Consider the following 24,180-nt stretch of genomic DNA (forward strand, 5'->3'; position numbering starts at 1 on the left):
TGGTTGCATTTGAGTCTTCATGACCCCATTTCCTGGAAAAGATACTTGAGTGCTTTGCCATTTCCTTCTGCAGCTTATTTTTCATACAAGGAAACTGAGACAAACAGGGTAAATTGACTTATTCAGGGTCACACTTATCTGAAGCTAGATTTCAGGGAGATGAGTCTTCTTGACTCTAGGTCCAATGATTTATCCACTGAGCCACACAGCTGCCCATACACACTTTTGTGGCAATTAACACATATTTAATAAATTTCTAATATGAACAAGGAACTAGTGATAAAATGAAAAACAGACCCTGACCTCCATGTCAAAAATTGATTCCATATGGGATTCAAAGGCATTGATTTGCCTGGGCTCCCCCCAAGACCCTTCCAAATACCTTCAAATAATGCCATAAGACAATGCCTGGAGCAGCAGAACCAACAAAAGAAGAGGGTGAAATCATTTTCCAGCTAAAGACAACTTAGAAGGTTGTCAAGAAAGGTATGTTGTACCAGGGTGAGACTGGAGCGTAGCACAGCACAGGCCATACCAGCAACCCCAGCATAGACCTTGCCCCAGCCCCAGCAAATCAGACCTGGGGAGCCTTTGAATCAGCTGCAGCAGCAGCTGTTTCTGGAACTCAGCCCACAGATGGTGAGGGTATTGAGTAGTTAGTTGTCCAGGAAGAGATTAAAAGGGTCTCTTTGCTGGTGGTAACTCAGGATGTGGGTCACAGTCTTGGGTGGCAGTCCCAGGCTAGGGAGGAGCAAAAGCGCACTAAAGCTTGCAACCCCAGTGGAGCAGGACTCTGTTACTGGTTCCAGGAGAGAGAAGCAGGCCTGTGGTTACATGCAGACCAGACCGCAGGCCATGAGAGTAGTGAACATACCTCTCCTTAAATCATACCGTCTTGGAAGAACTAAGGATTTAAAAATTCCTACAAGTATCTCAAGTGAACAGCTGCTCAAACTCCCTGATACTTGGGACAGGGCTTTCTCCATCCTGGAAGGAGTGCGTTACTTTAACAAAGAGTTAAAAGTCAAGAAATAGGCTGGGAAAAATGAGCAAACAGAAAGAAATGCTGACCCTAGAAAGTTTCTATGGTGACAAGGAAGATCAAAATATACCCTCAGAAGAAGATAACAAAGTCAAAACTTGGACATCCAAAGCTTCCAAGAAAAATATGAATTGATTTCAGGTCATAGAAGGGCTCAAAAAGGGCTTTGAAAATAAAGTAAAAGAGGTAGAGGAAAAATGGAAAAAGAAATGAGAGTGATGCAAGAATATCATGAAAAACAGGTCAACAACTTGAAAATCTGAATTGGCCAAATTGAAAAGGAGGTACAAAAGCTCTCTGAAGAAAATAAGTCCTTTAAAATTAGGATTAAGCAAATGGAAGCTAATGACTCTATGAAAAATCAAGAAACAATAAAGCAAAACCAAAAGAATAGAAAAAAAAATAGAAGGCAATCTGAAATATCTCCTTGGAAAAACAACTGACCTGGAAAATAGATCCAGGAGAGATCATTTGAAAATTATTGGATGACCTGAAAGTCTTGATCAAAAAAAGAGCCTAGACATCATATTCCAAGAAATTGTCAGGGAACATTGACCTGATATTCTAGAAGCAGAAGGTAAAATAGAAATTTAAAGAATCCATGGATCATCTCCTGAAAGAAAGATCCCAAAAGGAAAACTTCCAGGAATATTATAGCTAAGTTCCAGAACTCTCAGGACAAGGAGAAAATATTGCAAGCAGCCAGAAAGAAACAATTCAAATATTGTGGAACTACTGTCAGTATAACACAAAATCTAGCAGCTTCTATGTTAAAGGATCATAGGGCAGGCAACTAGGTGGCACAGTGGATAAAGCACCAGCCCTGGATTCAGGAGGACCTGAATTCAAATATGGCCTCTGACACTTAACACTTACTAGCTGTGTGACCCTGGGCAAGTCACTTAACCCCCATTGCCCTGAAAAAAAAAAAGGATCATAGGGCTTAGAATATAATATTCTGGAGGGCAAAGGAATTGGAATTACAACCAACAATCACCTACCTGGCAAAACTAAATATAATCCTTCAGGGGAAAAATAGGAATTCAATGAAAGAGAGGACTTTCAGTCATTCTTGATGAAAAGACCTGCGCTGAATAGGCAATTTGACTTATAAATATGAGACCCAAGAGCAGCATAAAAAGGTAAACAGGAAAAAGGAATCATAAGGGATATTAAAAGGACAGATGAAAAGGGGTAAGGCATCTCACATAAAAGAAACAAAAAAAAAAGCTTATACAATGGAGGGGAATATAGGGAAGATGCTGAGTAGTGAGTGAACCTTATTCTCATCAGAATTGGTTCAAAGAGGTAATAACATACACACTCAATTGAGTACAATAATCTATCTTAACCTGCAGGAAAGTAGGAGGGTAAGGGGATGGGAGGGGGTGAAAAAAAGAGGGCAGATTGGGGGAGGGAGAAGTCAGAAGCAAAACACTTGAGGAGGGATGGGGGAAAGAAGATAGAAAATAGAGTAATTTCATGGTGAGAGAACAAGATGGAGGTAAATACAGTTAGCAATAATGACTGTGAAAAAAATTTGAAGCAAGTTTGTCTGACAGGCCTCAGTTCTCAAACACATAGAAAACAGAGTCAAATTTGTTAAAATATGAGCCATTCCCCAATCGATAGATGAAAAAAAGACATGAAACTTTCAGATGAAATAATCAAAGATACCTATAGCTATATGAAAAAAAAAGTTCTAATTCACTAGTGATTAGAGAGATGAAGATCAAAATGGAGTACTACCCCATACCTATTGGATTAGATAATAGAACAGCAGAGTAAAATGAAAAGTGTTTTAGAAGATATGGGAGGGGGGGGGCAGCTAGGTGGTGCAGTGGATAAAGCACCAGCCCTGGATTCAGGAGTACCAGAGTTCAAATCCGGCTTCGGACACTTGACACAGTAGCTGTGTGACCCTGGGCAAGTCACTTAACCCCCATTGCCCAGCAATTTAAAAAAAAAGATATGGGGGAATTGAGACATTAATATATGCTTGGTAAATTTGTAAACTGATTCAAACACTATGTAAAGTGATTTGGAACTATGGCCAAAGAGTTATAAAACCATGAATTCTCTTGACCTAGTAATACCACTACTAGGTTGGTATCCAAAAAAGAGATTAAAAAATAAAAAAACCAAAAAGTTGAATTCAAAATTGAGAAGATGCCCATAAATTAGGGAATGGCTTACCAAATTGTGGGATTAAATTATGATGGAACACTATTGTGCTATAAGAAATAATGAGCAGATTGCTATCAGAAAAACCTGGAAAGATTTACATGAGCTGATGCAAAGTAAAATGTACTGTATACAAAGTAACAGTAGTATTTTAAGATTATCTGCTGTGAATTACTTAGTTATTTTCATCAATGCAGTTATCCAAGACAACTCTGAAGGACTTATGAAAAATGTAATCCATCTCCAAAGAAAGAACTGATGTTGTCTGAATATAATCGAAGCATATTTTTAGTTCCTGTTTCTAAAGGTTTTTCTCTTTTCTTTTACAACCTAAGGTAGAAATGTTTTATGTGACTACACATGTATAATTTATATTAAATTGCTTGAGTTCTTAAAGTGTGGGGGGGAGGTTGGTGAGGGAGGGAGGGAGGAAGAGAATTAGGAACGCAAAGTTTTAAAGATTGATGTTAAATTTTGTCTTTACATGTAATTTGGGGAAAAAATAAATTCTAAATAAATGGGGTGTAATGATTGGAATGATGCCACCTACTGGAGACTTGCTGTGGGAAAGCTCCACCATGAGGAAATGCCTCAGAGGCATTGTGGCTTTTCCTTGGCATCAGGAAATGATGTTTGCTCATGGGTGCTGTCTATCAAGGCTACCAGCCAATCAACTTGAGGAACCTCCCATTTTCTGGGAGGAGACAGGAAGGAGGAGAGGGAGCCTGCGCGGAGAGCTCTTGGGCTTTTGGGTTCCTGACTTGGTGGTGGTGGCGGCAGAGGACTTCACAGGAAATTTGAGGAAAGGTAGGAATGCCAGGCTACTGGAATTCTGTTCTCAATCTTTTTTCTTTCTATTTTCCAATAAACCCTTAAAAACCTAAACTCGTTTTATCAGTGATTTTAGTCAGTTTCTCCCAAAACTGGGGGAACAGATTAGAATCCACATTTAGAATCTTAAATTATACAGGGGAAAAATTTATTTAAAATTTTCATGATATGCTTATTGAATTTTATGTCTATGAGTTAGAACAATTAAAGACCTTAACAGAATAATCTCTTCAGTATAAGTAATTAGATATAATTTTAATGATTAATTTATTTGATAACACTATACTTAAACAAGAATATATTTTAACATTATATTAGAGATCATTTACCTAAATCTTAATATTGGAGTTAACTCAGAGTAATTTTTGAAGCAGTAAAAGCTGATAGATAGTAGCAGAGTGGTTAAATACTTCATCTTTGAATGAGGAAGACATAGGTTCTCAATAGTCCCTGAGACATACAGGCTATGATACTTTGAATTCACCTCCCAGTATTCAATGTAACTAAATATATGAATGGCAAAGTAGGTGCTGATCTTCACTGGTAGAGGGAATTTCCTCAGCAAGAATTCCCTACCTTAATGAAAGCACAGGCTTGGCTCACTGCATAATAGATTTAGAGCCAGAAGGAACTTTGGAGGTATAAGGGCCTAAAATTCTAGCTGTGACATCTAAAATCTAATGAGTTGTCACCTTAAATTAGAAGCTTTAGCAAGAGTTTAGACCTTAAGTATTTATTAAAGTGCATCAGAAGTTAGTGAAGAGAGAGAGGTAAAAAACAAATTTCATCTAACTATCTCTAAGAGAGCCTAGCATCTGTCCTCCCGACAAGCCTAAGTCAGGAATCGAAAGGCCTTGCTCCTCCCAGAAGCCTCCTGTGAAACAGGAAACAGGGCTATCCACACACAGAGCTCCAAGCTAATTTGTTGGTAGCTTTAATTAACAGGACCCACAGGGCAGTAAGCGTCACTTCCAGACACTAAATTCACATGGTTTCTTTTCAGGCCAGAGCTCACAATGTCCCTCCCAGCAGGGAGTGTCATTCCAATTCTCACAGAGGCCATTGATTCCCAACTTCTAATTTTGTAGGAAAGAAAATTGGAATACAAATAAATCAAGAACTTATTATTAGATTGTAACATCCTTGAGGGCAGGGACTTAGTAAAGTGCCTGGCATATAGTAAGCATTTAATGATTTTTTTTATTTGATTGAGTTCAATTGAATTAAGAGTCTTGCCAAGGCTATTAAACATCAGAACAGGATTAGTATTCAGGTCCTCTGTCTCCAGAGCCCTTTCTATTTTGTGGAAGAAAACAGGAGTAACATATTTACAGCCAGTTTACATGTTTCCTGTTTTTCTTTTATTTCATGTTCATAAATAGTAGCTCCTCAGGTAGAGAACCCATCTCTTTGAAGGGCAGCTATCTCACATGATGAAATGAATTAAGGTTTAAAAATAAAAGAAAAAAGAAAACTTAGGTGTCCTCTTTTTGTCCAGGTATGCCATAGACAGAGAATATTTTTTAATTCATTTATCGGGTGGAATCTCCAAGAACATTAGGGTCAGAGCAGGTGTTGACTTGAATTGCTAAAAAGTTTTCCTTCATCAGACATTCCATACATCAATGTCACCATGAATCAGATTAAAAAAAAAAAAAGAATAGTGTTAGACTATGTGATCCAAAGCAGAGATTTCATGAAAGGAAATTAGGAATTTATTTAGTTTGTTAATTCATTTTTTTTGTAAAAAATGAATATACATAAGGTAAGAGATAATTGCTTATTTTAAAAGGAAAAGGACCACAAAGTGGTACTAATTTAATAACTGGAGTAAGTATCTAAGATAATTAAATGCCATGTTATATCCTAGTAAAGTGTGAGTGGGGGAAAGAGGCAGAAATTAAAGGGATATATATACACACAAACTAGTTATATGTTCCAAGCAGACACTTTATTGCATTGTTCCTTTCTATACTCATAACCTCAAATATAAACTTTTTTCAACTCCAGATAAATACATAATCCAAAAAGAAGGAGGTACAGAAATATTGAAAGTAGAGAGAACAGGTATGTGAATTGGTCCTTCACTCAGTAAGCTTTTATTATGTCTTCACTATTTGCCAGACATTCTACTAAGGGCTAGAAATACAAAGAAAGGCAAGAACAGCCACTACCATCATAAAGTTCATGTTTTAATAGGGGAGATAACATGTAATTAATCAGTTGCATTAAAAATTATAAAAAGACAAAATGACAAATAAGGTGATATTTTACATAATCATGCATGTATAACCCATATATGATTGCTTGTCATCTCAGGGAGGGTGGAGGGGAGGGGGGGAAAGAGGGATAAAAATTGAAACCCAAAACTATAAATAAAAAACATTTATTATTGGGGGCAGCTAAGTGGTGCAGTGGATAAATCACCAGCCCTGGGTTCAGGAGGACCTGAGTTCAAATTCGGCCTCAGACACTTGACACTAATTAGCTGTGTGAGCCTGAGCAAGTCGCTTAACCCTCATTGCTCCGCCCCCCCAAAAAAAAGCTAAACAAATGTTCATTATTTAAATATATATGTGTGTGTGTGCATGTGTGCATATATATGTACATGTATGTATATATACATACATATATGTATACATATAAACATACAAACACATATATACACAAAGGAGATTTAAGCTAATCCCAGAGCAAAAAAATGTGAGTAGACACCTTCTACATGTTGCTGGATAATCAGCCCCAGCTTTATTAGATGATTTATTTACAGCAGTCCACTAAAGTTAGCAATTGATGACAGATAGCAAACAAGAAGAACATTTCCATGGGAGTCTTTGCAGAGGCTTGGTTCTTAAAGTATTTATGTGTTGTTGTTGTTGTTGTTGAATATAAACTACATAAAGGTATGGTGGGTTGAAAAAATGTAGGATGTTCAGGAAGGGTGAGAAAGAAATAATGGGATCTGTAAATGTTCAACCAAGGCAGACTGGGCCACATCATTCTTGCCTAGTGAAACCAAGTGAGAATATTTATGAGTTTCTTGCTTCTAGTTGCAACCATGATCCATTTAATCCACAATGCTCCTTACTGAAACTATAATCCATTTAACACATACCACAAAGGTTGAATTTGAGCTGAATATTAAAGAAAATCAGGGATGGATTCACAGTATTGGAATTGAGCAGGAAGGCATTGCTAGAATGGGAAATAGCCAATGCAAAGGCATGGAGATGGCTCAGGAAATCAAAAAGATGTATCATTACCCTTTGAAAGTCTAATTAGTAGATTGACATCTCTTCTGAACTCTTCAAAGCCATTGTTTTTCATTCTTCATCTACAAGAGGACCGACTACATCACCAGGTGATGTCTTGACTTGGATTTAAGTGAGTCTGAGTTGTACAAAGTCATCAGCCTCACACCATCTCCCACAGTCCTCAAAGTCCAGTCAGTCAGACTGACTTTTAAAAACTCTATAAATTCAAAAACTCAGTTTTTGTGCTGTAGGTGGCTAGTTACAATACTACATAGTGAGGAAAAAAAATCATTGGGCAACAGTGATCCTGTGAGACATGTTCTGTAGCTATTCTCTCAACTACCATCTGCACTGATGAGTCTGGCACTATATACCCTCAGTGCTCTAGGGGTTACTCTGGATGGTAGCAGGGTGGGATTCTGGTTTTCTTTTCTTTATGAGGCAATTGGGGTTAAGTAACTTTCCTAGGGTCACACAGCTAGTGAATGTCAAGTGTCTGAGGCAAGATTTGAACCCAGATCCTCCTGACTCCAGGGCTGGTGCTTTCCACTGTACCACCTAGCTGCCCTGAGTTCTGGTTTTCTAATACTATAGCTCAGGAGAACCCACAGCATAGTCCTCCCACCATGATCATTAGGTGATATCAGTCATCCAGTCTTAAGTTACTTTAAGAAAACCATACTTACTAATTTAATACATATGGTATAATAGATTTCCAAAAGTCTTTATACCCACCCACTACCTCAACTAGAGGTCATGGTATGGCAAAGGGGAAGTCCATAGCCTCTGGAAATCTTTTGGGGTTTTGATTTGGGGGGGGAATGCAGGATTGGGGGAGGGTGTTCTCAAGAATTTTCTGTTGGGCTCTTTGTAGAGCCTTGAATCTTCATTTCCTCATTGTCTAGTTTGTTCTCAGATCCTAAAACAGAGAGTAGTTCCAGCTGCTGCTATCCTGGGGACTCTACCAGGGAATTAAGGAGAAGGTGGAAAGTACAAAATTCTCCATTCATTTAGAAGCTGGTTACCTGTGTCAAGGGGCTAGTGTTGAAGGTTCAGCTTGAGTCTAACATTCCTTCCTTCCTAGACAATCCTTTTGAATAATAGCCATGATTCTCTTAACTGACTCAACTCTATTCTAAATATGTATCTGTATTTAACCAAGGGTGTGTGAATAAAACTACTAACTAATTTTAGGAAGGTGCTGAAAACTTGGTTTGATCATACACCATTGTGCAGGCATGATGTATTATATCATTAGGGAAATATAACCATAGCTAATTCTGGGATACAAATTAACCCTTTCTTTTAAATGAATATATTTCTATTTATAAGAATCTCTTTTGTTATATGACTGACAGATTTTTAGAAAGGATTACAATATTTGTTTGGTTTGATTCTCCACAGTTCATTAATCCCGTCCAGATGGGAATGAAGTGATATATTTTTTCATCATTTGTTGATACTTCTTAGCAAATAATGGCAATGTAGACTGACTAAAGCACTTCTTCACCAATTGTTGCTTTTAGAAATAGATTGTAGCAATGAAGTAGAGTTCAAGCTTCTATTCTGATCTGCCTTATTGCCAAAAGAAGTAGTCCAAAGGGACTGGTTTCCTTAGGCCCTTGTTTGCCAGCAAACATAAGGTTACAAGATACAGCTGTGTTTCAATTAGATATCAAAGTAATTCAAAGTCATTAGATTATTGTAGACCACACAGTATTCTTATGAAGTTCCTTCTGAAGACAGTGTCATACTAAATCCCCTAAAATATATTGACTTTGCCAGCCTTAGTGCACATGGCAGCTCTTCCATTCTGGAACCAAATTGTTTCATGTACAGATTAACCCAGTGATCCTGTACTTAAAAGAGAATGCTCTAGGATTCATTCATATTCAAGCCTCGGTGTTCTATTGGGAAAGGGTAAGTATTCCATACTAATAGCCAAGCAATGAAAACCTATATTAGAAATGGAAATGATAAACAGCCACACATGTAAGTACTTGGATGTAATACTAAGCTGAAACTGGGTGAAATGAACATATTACATTCATTTAGCAATTCTAAGGGGAAAAAAACACATTCATCTGACAATGTAGATAAATTTTTCTGGTAATGATGTTTTGCTCATAGTCTGTATTCTACTGTTGCTAATACTTTATTTCTATAGCTTTAGATTTATAATATATTTCATGAATTGATATTTCTGATCTGTTTAAAATAATATTCAAGGGAACACTTTATTCTTACTAGAAAAGTTTAAGCTGAAATTGTTATTAAAATGTTCCAAGTTGTAATGCATCACTCAATTAAAGAAAAAATTTAATATTATAAGTAATCTATAATACAATTTAATACACATTTATAAATTACAAATCTAGATACAGAAGGAAGTGAAGTTATACTATTTTATGAAGAGACTTTAAAGACTTCTGATTTTGTTATATGTCTACTCCTGTCATGTATACTCCTCTAAGGCTTATTAGAACATCTTTGAGAGTTGCTATAGGTAGAAAATGCTTTACCCTGAGGTTAAAATGGTGATAATCTGCTACAAACTTAGTGAGGCTGATTCTTGGGCAACAGAAATACAGACTGTCACTGGGGCTGGTATTTAAACTTTAAAGGTTGGTATTAAGTTCTAGAACTTTAATTGCATTGGTAATGTCTTCAAAAACTCAGGGTTATTTTCACATTTACAGGGAGAGATTGTGTAGACACTAAGAATAATTATAACTCTTAGAATGACAGTAATCATAGGTAGAAAGAGAGAGAAGGGATAGACCTATGATTTCTTGAGTCTGAGGATATCCCAGATAAGAAAACTGTCAGTATCAATGCAGATTTGTGCCTGCTCTGAAGTTTATGGTATTAGAAAGTTTCCTGAAAGTCAAATGACTTGCATAGGTTGACAGCCAATTTGTTCAGAAGTAGGACCTAAAAACAGGTCTTCCTAGTTCTGAGGCCAGCTATCTGTTTACATGACAACATGTTGCCTCTTCTTCAAAATTAGAGCATAAATATTTTAATAGTTTGAACGAAAATGGGAATTTTATATTAAAATAGTATAAGGGAACCATTAAATGATATAGTATATTGAATATAATAGAAGTACAGTATGTATCTGTGTAGTATTTGAAAGGGTAATTTGAAACCTTTAAAAACTGATGTTAAGGGCAGCTAGGTGGCACAGTGGATAGAGTACCAGCCCTGGAGTCAGGAGTACCTGAGTTTGAATCTGGCCTCAGACACTTAACACTTAACTAGCTGTGTGACCCTGGGCAAGTCACTTAACCCCAATTGCCTCACTAAAAAATAAATAAATAAATATTTTTTAAAAACCTGATGTTATTGACTTATTACCTTTACAGAATATACATATTTCAAAAAACCATGTGATATCTTTGAAAAATAGACCAAGAGACAGCATATCAAAATTTATCAGATGTGGACAAAGTAGAGAGAAGCAACAAGAAAATATATTCACAATGTAAAGACAGTATTGATAACCTTAAAGTACAAATAAATGTATCTAGAAAAGCATATATAAATAAATCCTGAAAATAAAACTTTAATATATGTGTATATGTATATTTATATGTGTTTATAGAATATATAGCACAAATATATAATATTTATATAATTAGATAAATTAGATAAGTATATTGTATATATGTGTATGTGTGTGTATACGTATATAAGTATGGAAAATGTTAAAGATAATCCAGGCAAAATATTACATAAATTTATCTCTAAAATTTATTCACTAATTTAATGTTGAGCTTATAAATGTGATACATGTACACTAATAGAAGCTTAGAAATACAATTATAGGAGGTAGAAAACTCCCAGAAATAGGACAAAGAAAATTTCTGATCACCTATATGATCAAAATAAATTACAAAAGAAAAAAAGAAAGAAAACACAATTGGATCAAATAAAAAAGAGTATACCATTAAATAATTAAATAATGCTAATGTTACTTTAAGGGGAGTGACCGAAACTCAAGCTTCTCTCACAAAATTGTAAAATTAAGGATCTGAATAAAATATATTATTATTAATCCAAATATTTAACACTGTCAAATGAATTATTAATAACATGAATTATAAAGCCTGTCATCTTTCTTAAAAGAAAGCAATTACATATTTATTAATAAAAGTTGCATTACCAGAGACCCCTTTAATTTATTTAATTAATTTATTAATTTATTTATTCATTCATTCATTTCTTTCCTTCCTTCTTCCTTTCTTTCTTTATTAATGTTTGTGTGGCAATGAGGGTTAAGTGGCTTGCCCAGGATCACACAGCTAGTAAGTGTCAAGTGTCTGAGGCTGGATTTGAACTCAGGTCCTCCTGAATTTAAGGCTGGTACTCTATACACTGTGACACCTAGTTGCCCAGCCCCTTTAATTGTAAGCTAATTAGCTGTTTGTTATATGCAAACCATTTACTAGTTATATCATTTAAAAGATCTATAACATAGAGAAGTGCTACATTACTGAAATGCAAAAAGAGCATAACAAAAAGTCCTGAGGATATGAAGAGGAACTCATTATTGATGTGGCAATGATTGTATAAACCACCAAAAAGTATTACCATTAATGCTGCCTTTCTCAATGAACACAAAACCGTGACTCAGTTCTGTTTCTATGGCTTGCTTCTATATTGTAAATATATAAAACAGATGCAATAATAGCGAAAATCTTAGAACATTTTATTCCCACTCATAATTTGTTTTTTGTTTTTGTTATACTCCACCACTACATTGTTTCATGAACAATTGATATAAAATGTAGCATCTTCTATGGAAATAGCCTATTATGGATCTGTCTATGCTTAAATCATCCTTCTTGAATAGAACTTCTTATAACTTCCAAGTTAAATAATTAATTGTTGCAAAATATTTTATTAATTATTTGATGTTCATGGATGACATTGTAAATGACACTACTAGAAAACACACTAAAGAGCTCTGGAATTAATCTATGGAATTTATCTCTAAGAATATTTCTAAAATGTCACTTGGACATAATTAGTGTAAAATTATTTTTTAAATTTATTGAAGTCTTTTGTTTTTATATCACCTGTTTCCCAATATATCTCTCCCCACCCTGTCTTACATTAATACTTTATAACAAATAACCCCCCAAAATTTAAATAGTTCTACAAAACTTTTTTTAAAAAGTATTTCATTATCTTCAGTGTTAAGTATCAATAGTGGTGGGGGGGGGGAATGAGAGAGAAAGAAAGAGAGAAAGAAAGAGAAAGAAGCAAGGGAGTAAGGAAGGAAAGAAAAAAGGAAGCAAACAGAAGGAGGAAGGGAGGGAAGAGGAAGAAAACAAAGAAAGAAGGAAGGAAGGAAGACTATATATATGTATATACATATATATATATTATAAATTATACTTATATCAAGGATATAAAGAAAGCAATTTAGAAATAATAAAATATACAATACTCTTTATTTTAAATTCCATATAGCTGGTTGATTCTCATAGAATTCTTTCACTAATTCTTGAAAAATTCTTGTACCACTAGTCAACCTTTGATTATAAATCAACTATGATTAGACAAATAGAATTGCATCATAATCTAACTCTTCTCCCCAAAAAAATTATAGTCATGAAATCTGAAGTGTGATCTGCTGTTAATCCTTGTATTGATTATATTCATTAAAATGAAATTTCTTTCAATTTCAACACTGTAGTTTGCACAAGTGCTATCTTTTTTAGCTTTTTGTATAGTTTCAGAGATTGGAACATTGATATTTCTATAAAATCCCCAAAATCATTCAAATTAACTTTCTGTTTCACAATTTCATTGAAATATTTTTTTTCACCAGCTATTGTGGCGAAGCTAGTTATTTTTAAGACCAAGTACATGGTTCTAACAAATAAAAATCATTAAAAATGTTTTAATTATTGTTTCTATCCCTTAGAAGATGTAAGTTCATATGCTGAATTATATTTTCTACTAATATATTATTAGAAAGAGCATTTTTGTACATAGAATGTCTTGACACATGAGACAACTAGATTTTCAACTTGAGATCCACACTTTTCAGTAGCAACCTAAATTTTGCTAAGCTCTTCTCATGCATTTGGCTAATTTTTATGCTTTTTGCATGTTAGTTTATCCTGACTCCAATGCAATTGAAAGTAATGAATATTCTGTTAGAATTCCAATAATTAAAATAAGTTCTTACAAGAAATTAACATTAACTGATTTATGTGCCAAATGAATAAGAAGAATGAGAAAAATTCATACATAATTGCTGATATGTGTCTTATGTAACAGCAACACATAAAATTACATACTGCCCTTCTTGTTCCTGGTACCGAACCAATTTTAATCATTTTAATTTCAAATTCTTCAGATAAATTTTCTAAGTAGGAATGATTTTTATTAGATTGGTTATAAAGGGAATAATTTTATACATAAATATTTAAATGATTTATAGTTCATTTTTGATCTTGAATCATCAAAAGATAACTGCAATTGATTATTTCAACAATGCAAATTATGATTTTAGGAAATTTTTCTAACTTCGAAGGTACTCCAGTCTTTCTACCAAGCACTGAATTATCACCATCAGAACAACATGTAATCAAGTTTGTCTTGAAATATTCATTATTAAAGTCATAATCATTTAAACAGATCACAATGTATCAAAAATAAACTCTGTTATAGTTGGTATGAATACTTGTAGAACAAGCGATGTTAGCAGAGTGAAAGCTTATTGAACTATACATATGGCTGTATTTAACAACCAGATCACTAAATTCTTAAAAATTTAACAATTGGCTTTCCAAAGCCAATATAATCTGGTTCCAGCCCATTACCATCTGCTATGAACATGTTGGTGAATATAAAGTTGTCTTTTTATAATTGACTCCTTGGGCTATATGCCTAGCAGTGAGAGCATTGATTCAAATTGTATGAATATTTTAGTCACTTTCTCATCTTAATTTAAAATTTAATTTATATAAAATTGCACACTTTGTTCTTTGTATGGCTTTGGTTCCTGTTACTTTATACAGTTGCTTTTTTTCTGTTTTAAATATTGGTAGGGAATATAAAACTTGTTGATTTATTCTTATTTCTCAGGTTGTATCATATAAATTTCTTTTTTGTTGCCTTTAATCCAGAAATGAATGAGTTTCTATTTACATGTAAAGAGTTAGGAATTGGTAGAATCTGCCATTGTCTTTCCCTAGGGAGTTAATAATTTTCTCAAGCTGCCATAATGGTATTTGATGCTTATTCTTAAAAGTGTTCCTAGGCTCAGCTAGGTGGCGTAATGGATAAAGCAGCAGCCCCAGATTCAGGAGGACCTGAGTTCAAATCCAACCTCAGATACTTGACACTTACTAGCTATGTAACCCTGGGCAAGTCACTTAACCCTCAATCCCCAACCCAAAAAAAAAAATGTTCCTAGATAGATTCACTTTTTCTATATTCCTCAGCTTGGTAACAGCTGAAGCAATAGTGTTGTGTTTTGATATTAAAATATTTTTTCATACTCAACAGCAAATATTGTAGATAATTTATCCATGATCTTTTCATTAGTCAATTAATTTATCAACAAATATTTATTGAAATTTTATCCTTTGAGGCATTGTGGTAGCCACTAGGGATGCAAGTTCAAGGAATAAAGCAATATATTCTTGAAAAGAGCTTCAATTAAAATGGAGGTGATGGCAAATTGGTATATAAGTATAGAGCAAAATATAAAATGAATAAATAAAAATATTTTTAAAATAGATAAATACATGGTAGTTTGGGATAAAAGACACTAACAAAGAGGGGTGAGGAAGAGGATAAGGAAAGGTTTCATTGAGATGATGCTTGAGCTACACCTTAAAGAAGAGGTTGCACTCTATGAGGCAAATGTTTTCCTTCATAATTGCTTGAAATCTGATGTCTAGACTCTTGTTAACCTTCAGATAGTCCAACAATTCTTATATTATCTTTCCATGATCCATGTTTCAATTCAGTTGTTTTTTTTTTCCAATGAGATCTTTCACATTTCCTTCTTTTTTTTCCTTCTTTTGATTCTGTTTCATTGTTTCTTCATGTATCATGGAGGTATTAGCATCCACTTCAATAATTCTCATTTTTAAATATAATTTTCTTCAGCAAGATTTTATAAAGCTATTAATTATTTTTATATAATTTTCTTTCATTGCTCTCATTTCTTTTCCCAAGTTTTACACTACTATTCATTTAATTTTTTAAATAATTTTTGCTCTTTTCTATCTCTTTTTTTAGCTCTTCTAGTGCTTTTTGGGGGGGTTGTGTCCAATCTGCATTTTTCTTTGAGGTTTTGCTTATACACGTTTTCAACTTGTCTTCTGTTACCATAGAAGCTTTTTATGATCAGGTTCTTTTGTTATTATTTGTCATTTTTCCACCCTATTTCTTGAGTTTGGAATTTATTTTAGAGTTGATCTTTTCTCACCTCTGGGAGGTAGTGGGTGGACAACCTATGCTTCATTTGGTGCTTCCAAGGTTCTGTGATCCATGAGTGGTCTAGTCTTTGCCTTCCTGCTCTGATCTCTGGCCCTTTCCCAGGTAAGTCCTCAGATCCTTCATGACTGTGACTGATCTTTTCTTCCATGGAATTGTTACCCCAAACTGAGTAATAGGCTATGGAGCTGCCAAATTGTTCTGGATCCTGAGCCCATTGCTAGTATAAGGGTGCCCTAATCTCTTTTTGGCCAGCTGTTTGGTCACCTTACTCTACTGACCCTGTGAACTGGGCATGCTTGCTGCTGCTGCTGCTGCTGCTGCTGCTGTTTCCAAAGTCTATAGGCACTTTCAATGCCACTTCATCCCACTCTGCCTCCACTGCTCCAGACCATTTACATCTCAGTATTCACAGACCTTTTAAAGCTGCTCTAGGCTGGTATTATGAATCAGCCTGACTTTTTGTTGGTCTTTCCACTCAGAACTAGATTTGCTATTTTCTGTGGTCATCTTGTATGAGAAGGTTTTGGGGAAGTTTGGCACTTGAAATCCTTCACTCCACCATCTTGACTCTATCCCTTTCCATGAAACAGAGGTAAGGATGGGAGGGATAAATAGTACAAAGGAATGGGGACAGGAGATAGAGCATCATTTGTGAAATAGAGAGGTGAGCAAGATAGCTGCATTGCAGAATTTGGGATGGGAAATAATGATCATTTAGGCTGGAAACATATGTTGGAGCCATGTTGTGTAGGGAATACAAAAAATAAGTAGTTTATATTTTATCCCAGTGACAAAAAAGGTACTACAGTTGAATGGGTAGAGCAATTACATGGCCGTATAAGTATTTAATAAAATTACTTTGGCAGCTGTGTGTAGAACAGACTGGAATGTGTGTGATTGGAGTCAAGGATAACACTTGTGAACCTGGATGACTGAGAAGAATGGTGCTAACCTTATCTGTAACTGAAAGGTTGTAGAGTTTAAAACATTTTGTGGAAAAGATAGTGAACTTCTTTTCAAACATATTCAGGTTGAGACTCTTGTAGGACAACCAAATTGAGATGACTAAAAGGCAGTTAGTAACGAGGGACTGGAATTCAGGAGACTAGGACTGAATGTATAGATCATTACCGTCACTCACCAAATCCATGTTTCTTTCCCAAATTATGTCTCTACCTACCTATATCCATTATATACACCCTCCCCCCACCACATAGCCACCACTCTACATTAGGCCCACAACACCAGTTTCCTTCACTACTACCTGCTTCAAGATTCACACTACTCCAGTCCATCATCTACATAACTTCCAATCACTTAAACTCTCAGAGCTTCAATTTAATCATCTTTAAAATGGGGACAATAATGGCATGTATTTCACAGAGATGTTAGTAGAAGCTAATAAGGGGACATGAATATTAGACAAATCTTAAAATTCCATATAAATGCTACTTAGTATTTTCCTAAAGCAAAAGTGTGACCACATTACCCACTTACTTGTTAAATTCTTTGACTCTCTTTTACTTATAAGATTGAACTAGCTTTCCTCCCATTTATTGAACAGATGTTGCATCCCATTTTTATGCCCCTTTGTACTGATTGTCCTCCATACCTGGAATACTGTCCTTGCAAAACTTCTGCCTCTTAGAGTCACTGAATTCCTTCCTTGAGGGAAGGGACCATGTTATCCATTTCTCTGAAACTTAAGCATTTAGTCTAGTGCCTGTTACATAGGAAGTATTTAAGAATGCTCTTTAATTGATTGCTTGAGAACCTATTTCTTCCTAAGAGTCCATTGCACTTTGACATGTTGATAATTGCTAGGTAGCTATACTGTTTATCAAGTCTAAATTTGTCTCTTTTCAAAGTTCACCCTCCAGGGTCAAACAGAACAAGGCTGTTCTGTATATATGCCACTTACATGAAAGCCTTAATTAAAGCTGAGTTTCTAATTCAGTTTCATTTGATTCATTTCAACAAGGATTAAGTACCTATTCTGCATTGTAAACTAAGGAAACTCTTTGGAAAATAATATACATTTGCTGAAAGGTATATTCCCCACTTTCATGGATCCTACTATCAGTTGTGGGAAGAAGATACATACAGGGAAAAATGATTCTTGAAAATCCAAATAAAATAATAAATGATGAATGAATAAGAGGGTTGCAAATAACACAGTGTGATACATAAAGGGAAAAGATCATTAGACTCTGATTGAAAATTTCCATGAATAAATGCATTCTGCTCTCCAAATATCCTTATTCCTTTAAAAAAATAACAAAGAAAACTACACGTGAGCAAAACCAAAAGATTCAGTGGTAACGTTCAATATAGCACCCCATATATTTCTGGAGCCTTTCCTCCATCTCAACTAAGAATGGACTTTTCAGTTCTTTAGCACTGTTGATAGTCAGTAACTAGTTAGATTATTCATTTAGATTCATTTAGATTATTATATTTATTCTTCTTCTGGTCCTTTTTTTTTTTACTCCTTTCAGTTCATACATGTCTTCCTATATTTCTCTAAATTCTGGTTATCAATAAATTGAATTTCTTCTTTGGAAACTGCCTGCTCATGTACATTGAATATTTATTAATCTTTTGGAGTGTATGGGTATTCAGGGAAAACTAATACCTGTAGTATGAGTGCTGCCAATAACTTTTTCAGGGTTCCTGTTCACTTTGGTGTCTATCTGCCACCTAACTCTGGCCTGTGGCTCCAAGAAGCTCTAGCATGCTTAACAGTCACACCCTAGTAAACTGTTTCACCATATGAGTTAAACCATACTAAGGGCTTCAAACCCATCATTGAATTAGAAGGGTAGCTACCCAAAGTATGTAAAGACTTCCCTGTCAGAATCAGCAGATATGAACAATTTATTACAAGGGCCATGAGGGCAGCTGAAGAAGATGCTGTAGATTGCTTAGAGCTTGGTTAGACACTGCAGATGGCATGGTTATGTACTGCATCCCAAGCCATTGCCAGTCATTTCACTTGGGCCACTGAACTTTGGTGACTCTGGACAAGAAATTTAGACCAACAATTCTACCTGACAAATTCAATTTGTGAGTTAATTCAAAGGCATCACCCATACAATTTTACAATTTTTACTTAGAACAAAGTCCTGTGTTGATGGGCAAGTGGTGAAGCAACAGGTACAAATATATGTGGAGCTGTAGTCACAACCCTGTATACAGGTGGCCCAGGCCATAGGGTTTCCTTTTCATTGGGATGAAGCAGCAGAGGGACTCAGCAGCCCCCTGGGATTCTGAGCAGCCTTTTTAAGGACTGCATTGCTTACCTTTTGACATAAGGAAAGGGATAGAAAATGTGTCCTAAGAAGTCGTCTGCTTCACCTAATCTAACACAGGCCTGCTTACTGCAGCAGGTGAGAATCCTATTCTGTGGTTGAGATACAAAAATAAAAATGTGCAAATTTTGCAAAGATGATTCCACTCACCACTGCCACATGGAATATGTGCATGCTTATGCACAACACAAAATCCAACAGACCTGAAAGATGCACAGATCTTGTTACAAGAGAACTTAACTAGTATCATATCCAAATAGCATCCCTGACTGAAACAAGTCTGGAAAATGAAAACTAGCATACCAAAGTCAGAGCTAGATATACATTTTTCAGGAGTGGTAATTGTGATAAGGAGTGCTGTGAAACTGGTGTAGGCTTGACAATCTAATCGAATCTAATCAACAAGCTTCTATGTCTCCCAAAAGGAGAAAACCACAGGCTCATAGTAATGTGATTATCACTTTCAAGAAAGTGCCATGCCACTATCATCAGGGTGTATGCTCCCACCATGATGAACCTTGGTGAGGTTAAGGAAAAATTTTATGAGGACCTGGAGACCCTCATCATTAATGTATCAAAAGAGGACAAGCTTGTAGTTTTGTGTGACTTTAATTCCATAGTAGGTACAGACTATCAGACATGGCAGGGAGTCTTTGTAGGAATGGAATCATAAACACCAACAGCAGTGGTCATTTACTACTGAAAATTTGTGTGTCACATGATCTTCTTATTACCAAAACTGTTTTCTGTTTACCTAAATGCAATAAAACTTTGTTGGTGCAACCTCACAGCAAAACACCTGGTGCTGATTCTATTCCAACTGAGATTTAGAAAGCAGAGGATCCAGTGCCCATACAAAAGTTCATAGAAATCTTTTGATTTATATGGCAAGAGAAGGTTACCCCAGAAAATTCAAGGATGCCTCCATTGCCCCTCTCTGTAGAGGAAAATAAAATGGGCTCTCCTGTGACAATCAAAGAGGGGTCTCTCTCAGTCATCGTTAGCAAGATTCTTGCCAAAGTTCTCCTTAATTGACTGATCCTTCATCTGCAAGATGGTCATCTACCTGAGAGCCAGTGTAGCTTCAGAAAGAGCCACGGAATGGTCAGTACCAAAGAATGCCTGACAACTTAATGAGAAATGCCAGGAGCAAAACAGAGGTCTGTATACAACATTCATTGATCTAACCAAGGCCTTTGATACTTCAGTCATGAGGGTTCATGGAAGATCATGGCCAAATTTGGTTGGGTGGAGTTCATCAGTACTGTGTACCAGTATCATGATGACACGTTTGCATAGGTTTTGGACAATGGACAATGATCTTGAGCTTCCCCAGTCACCAATGGAATGAAGCAGGGCTATGTGCTTGTTTTCATGCTGTTTAGCAGGATATGTTCAGTTGTGTTGTCAGATGCCTCCAACAAGGATGAAAATGGTATCAAGGTCACTTACCTCACTGATGGTAAGTTATTTATCTCCAAAAGGCTACAAGTCATGACCAAAGTGGAGTGAAAGTTGGTAGGGAAAGTTGACACTTGACTTTTTGTTAGCAGATGATTGTGGACTCAATGCAGCCACTGAGGCTGAGATGTGCAACTGAGTACAGATTGATTCTCTGCTGCTTGTCCTAATTTTGGCTTGACAATTAACACCAAGAAAACAGAGCTTCTCCACCAGCCGGCACCTCACCATCCATAGGTGGAACCACCAGTTATAGTAAATTGAGTGTTTTGAATGCTATGGATAAGCTAACTTGCCTTGTTAATATACTTCCCAGGGATGTACACATAGACTGTCAGATTGACACAAGCACTGCCAAAGCTAGCTCAGTGTTTGAAAGGCTCTAGAGGAAGGTATAGGAAATAAGAAGCATTAGGTTGTCTACCAAACTGAAGGTCTAAAGAGCTATTGTACTGACTTCATTGATATGTGCCTGTGAAACTGGAAAGTCTACCAGCACCATGCCAGGAAACAGTCATTTCCTTTTGAATTGTCTTAGGAAGATACTAAAGATCACTTAACAAGAATATTGGACATTAACGTCCTTTCTTGAGATGACCTGCCAAGAACTCAATTTCTATTGGAAAGAGCACAACTTCAATGAGTTGGCCAAATTGTTTGAATGCCAAATCTACATTTACCTAAAAGACTATTTTATGGAGAACTCACACAAAGCAAATATTCACACAGAGGTCAGGAGAAGCAATATAGGGACATTCTCAAGGTCTCTCTGAAAAACTTTGGAATCTATTATGAGACATGAGAGACACTGGCACAAGACTGCTTAACATGACATGCTCACATCAAAAGGGCCCTGGGATTTATGAGAAAAGTAGATGTACAGTAACTCAAAAGCAACATGAGATACACAAATTTAGAGCCATTTTCACTCCAAATGTTCACATGGACCAATTGTGCTGGACCTGTGGGAAAGCCTTCTGAGCTCATATTGGTGTGATCAGTAAGAGTTCAACACACAATACCTTGACCCGGACATACTGGTGTGATTTTGGTCCTCTTCAAATATGAAGGACACCAATCAACTTATCTTTTGAAGAAAATTTCTTTTTCATACATATTTGAATCAGTTCTTACATATAATCAATATGAGACTTTTTATCAGATAAACTTGATGCAAATTATTTTTCTAGTTATAGAATGGCCTTACAATTTTAATTTCATCATTTTTATTTGAGCAAAAATTTAAATTTTATAGCATTTAATTTGTCCATTTCTGTGATGCACTATATTACCTGCTTGGCCAGGAACTATTTCCATATCCATAATTATGTTAGGTATTTGTTTCCCACTCTGTCTTTCTTATAGTAACATTTTTTACCTAAATTGTGTGTCTATTTAGAGCTTATTTTAATATTTATTATGAAATGTTTGTTTCATGTACATTTTATGCCAGATTGTTTTCAAGTGTCCTCATTCATTTGTTTTTGACAAATAAGTCCTTATTCCAAGAGTCATGATATTTGGATTTATCAAATGCAAGACTGCTGTATTTGTTTGCTTCTTCTTTATGTGCTTAATGTATTGCACTAATTTATTTTTAGTGCAGCCAGAAGGTACGGTGGATAGAGTTCTGGGCCTTGAGTCAGTCCTCTTAGAAGTATTTTATGGGGAGCAGCTAGGTGGTGCAGTGGATAGAGCACAGGCCCTGGAGTCAGGAGTACCTGAGTTCAAATCCGGCCTCAGACACTTAACACTTACTAGCTGTGTGACCCTGGGCAAGTCACTTAACCCCAATTGCCTCACCAAAAAAAACAAAAACAAAAACAAACATGTAATTGAGGACAATAAAATATTATTTAAAAAAATAAGTATTTTATGTTTATAAAATATTTATCTATTATATTTGTTATTAAATCTACCAGACAATAAGACTTAAGTCAATCTACCTCACAAGAATACTCAAGTTTTCTAAAATATTGGATTATAGGTCATTAATCCTTTGCAGGTCATTTTGTCCTTGATGTGATACATAAGACTCAGGCTCAGTCATTCTCTCTCTCTCTCTCTCTCTCTCTTTCCCCATACCCTCTCCCTTCATCTGGGGATCGAGTATTATATGTGAGGCTCTTCATGGAGAAAAATGTCCATCTGTTAATGGATCACAAAATAATACATGGAGCGGAATAAGGTGTAAAGACCCTGGCAAGTAATGAAAAAGCCAGATTAGGAAAGGTTTTATATGCCAATTAAAGGAATTCCTGTCTGATCCCTCAGTTAATAAGAAACCACTGGAGTCTATTAATAGTGGGAGAAAAGAGGAATGGTAGAAATTTTATTTTTTTTTCTAATAGTATTTTATTTTTCCCAATTATATGTAAAGATAGTTTTCAACATTCATTTAGTAAGATTTTGAGTTACAAAGTTTTCTCCTTCCCAAGACAGCAAGTATTCTAATATCGGTCATAAAGTTCAATCATGTTAAATATATCTCCACTTTAGTTATGTTGGGAAAGAAAAGTAAGAATAAAAGGGAAAAACCATGAGAAAGAAAAAAATGAAAAAAAGTAAAAATATTATGCCTCAATATTCATTTAGACACTATAGGTCTTAATCTGGATATGCATAGTATTTTCTATCATTATTTCTTTGGAATTGTCTTGGATCATTGTATTGCTGATAAGAGCTAAGTCTATCATAGTTGATCATCCCACAATGTTGCTATTACTGTGTACAATGCTCTACTGTATCTATTCACTTCACTCAGAATCAGTTCATGTAAATCTTTCCAGGTTTTTTCTAAAAGCTGCCTGTTCATCATTCTTTATAGCACAATAGTATCCCATTACATTCATATACCACAACTTGTTCAGCCGTTCCCCAATTGATGGGCATTCCTATAATTTCCAATTCTTTGCCACCACAAAAAGAGATGCTATAAATATTTTTGTACATGTGGGTCCTTTTACCTTTTTATGATCTTTGTGATACAGACCCAGTAGTAGTATTGCTGGGTTAAAGTGTATGTACAGTTTTATAGTCCTATGGGCATAGTTCCAAATTATCCTCCAGAATGGTTGGATCAGGAAAAGACAGCTTAGAAGCTCAGTAGGAGGGGGTTGCTGTGCCAGGGTGGGACTGGAGCCCAACCCTGTGGTTGCATCACACTGACACGCATCCAGCTCCAGTCTGGCAGACCAGACCTGGGACAGGCCAACACAGATCCAGCCCCAGGCAGGCTGCACCAGAGAAATTTACCCCTGGAGCCTCTGAATCGGCTGCAGCAACTGCATCTTCAGGAACTAAGCTCACGGTCTGGTGAGAGGGTTGAGCACTTGGCCAGGGGGAGACTACAGGGGTATCTGCTGGATATGAGGCAGAATTTGGTTGTTCTACCCCAGCTGAGAACCAAGAAACAATATTGAGGGGCAGGACAGGTAGGGGAGGGGCACAGGCTTGCTGGAGCTATGCATCACAGTAAAAAAAATGTTGCTGTCTGGTTGAATAGCAAGTAAACTTGGGGTTATTTAAAAACCAGAGTACAATCTGGGCAAGTGAAGAACCTTCCCCTCCTTAAATCATACCACCTTGGACCCCTGAAGATTGGGATGGTGCAGCCTGGGAGCAG

Source organism: Dromiciops gliroides, chromosome 4 (assembly GCF_019393635.1).
Source record: "Dromiciops gliroides isolate mDroGli1 chromosome 4, mDroGli1.pri, whole genome shotgun sequence".
In the NCBI taxonomy this organism is placed as follows: Eukaryota; Metazoa; Chordata; class Mammalia; order Microbiotheria; family Microbiotheriidae; genus Dromiciops; species Dromiciops gliroides.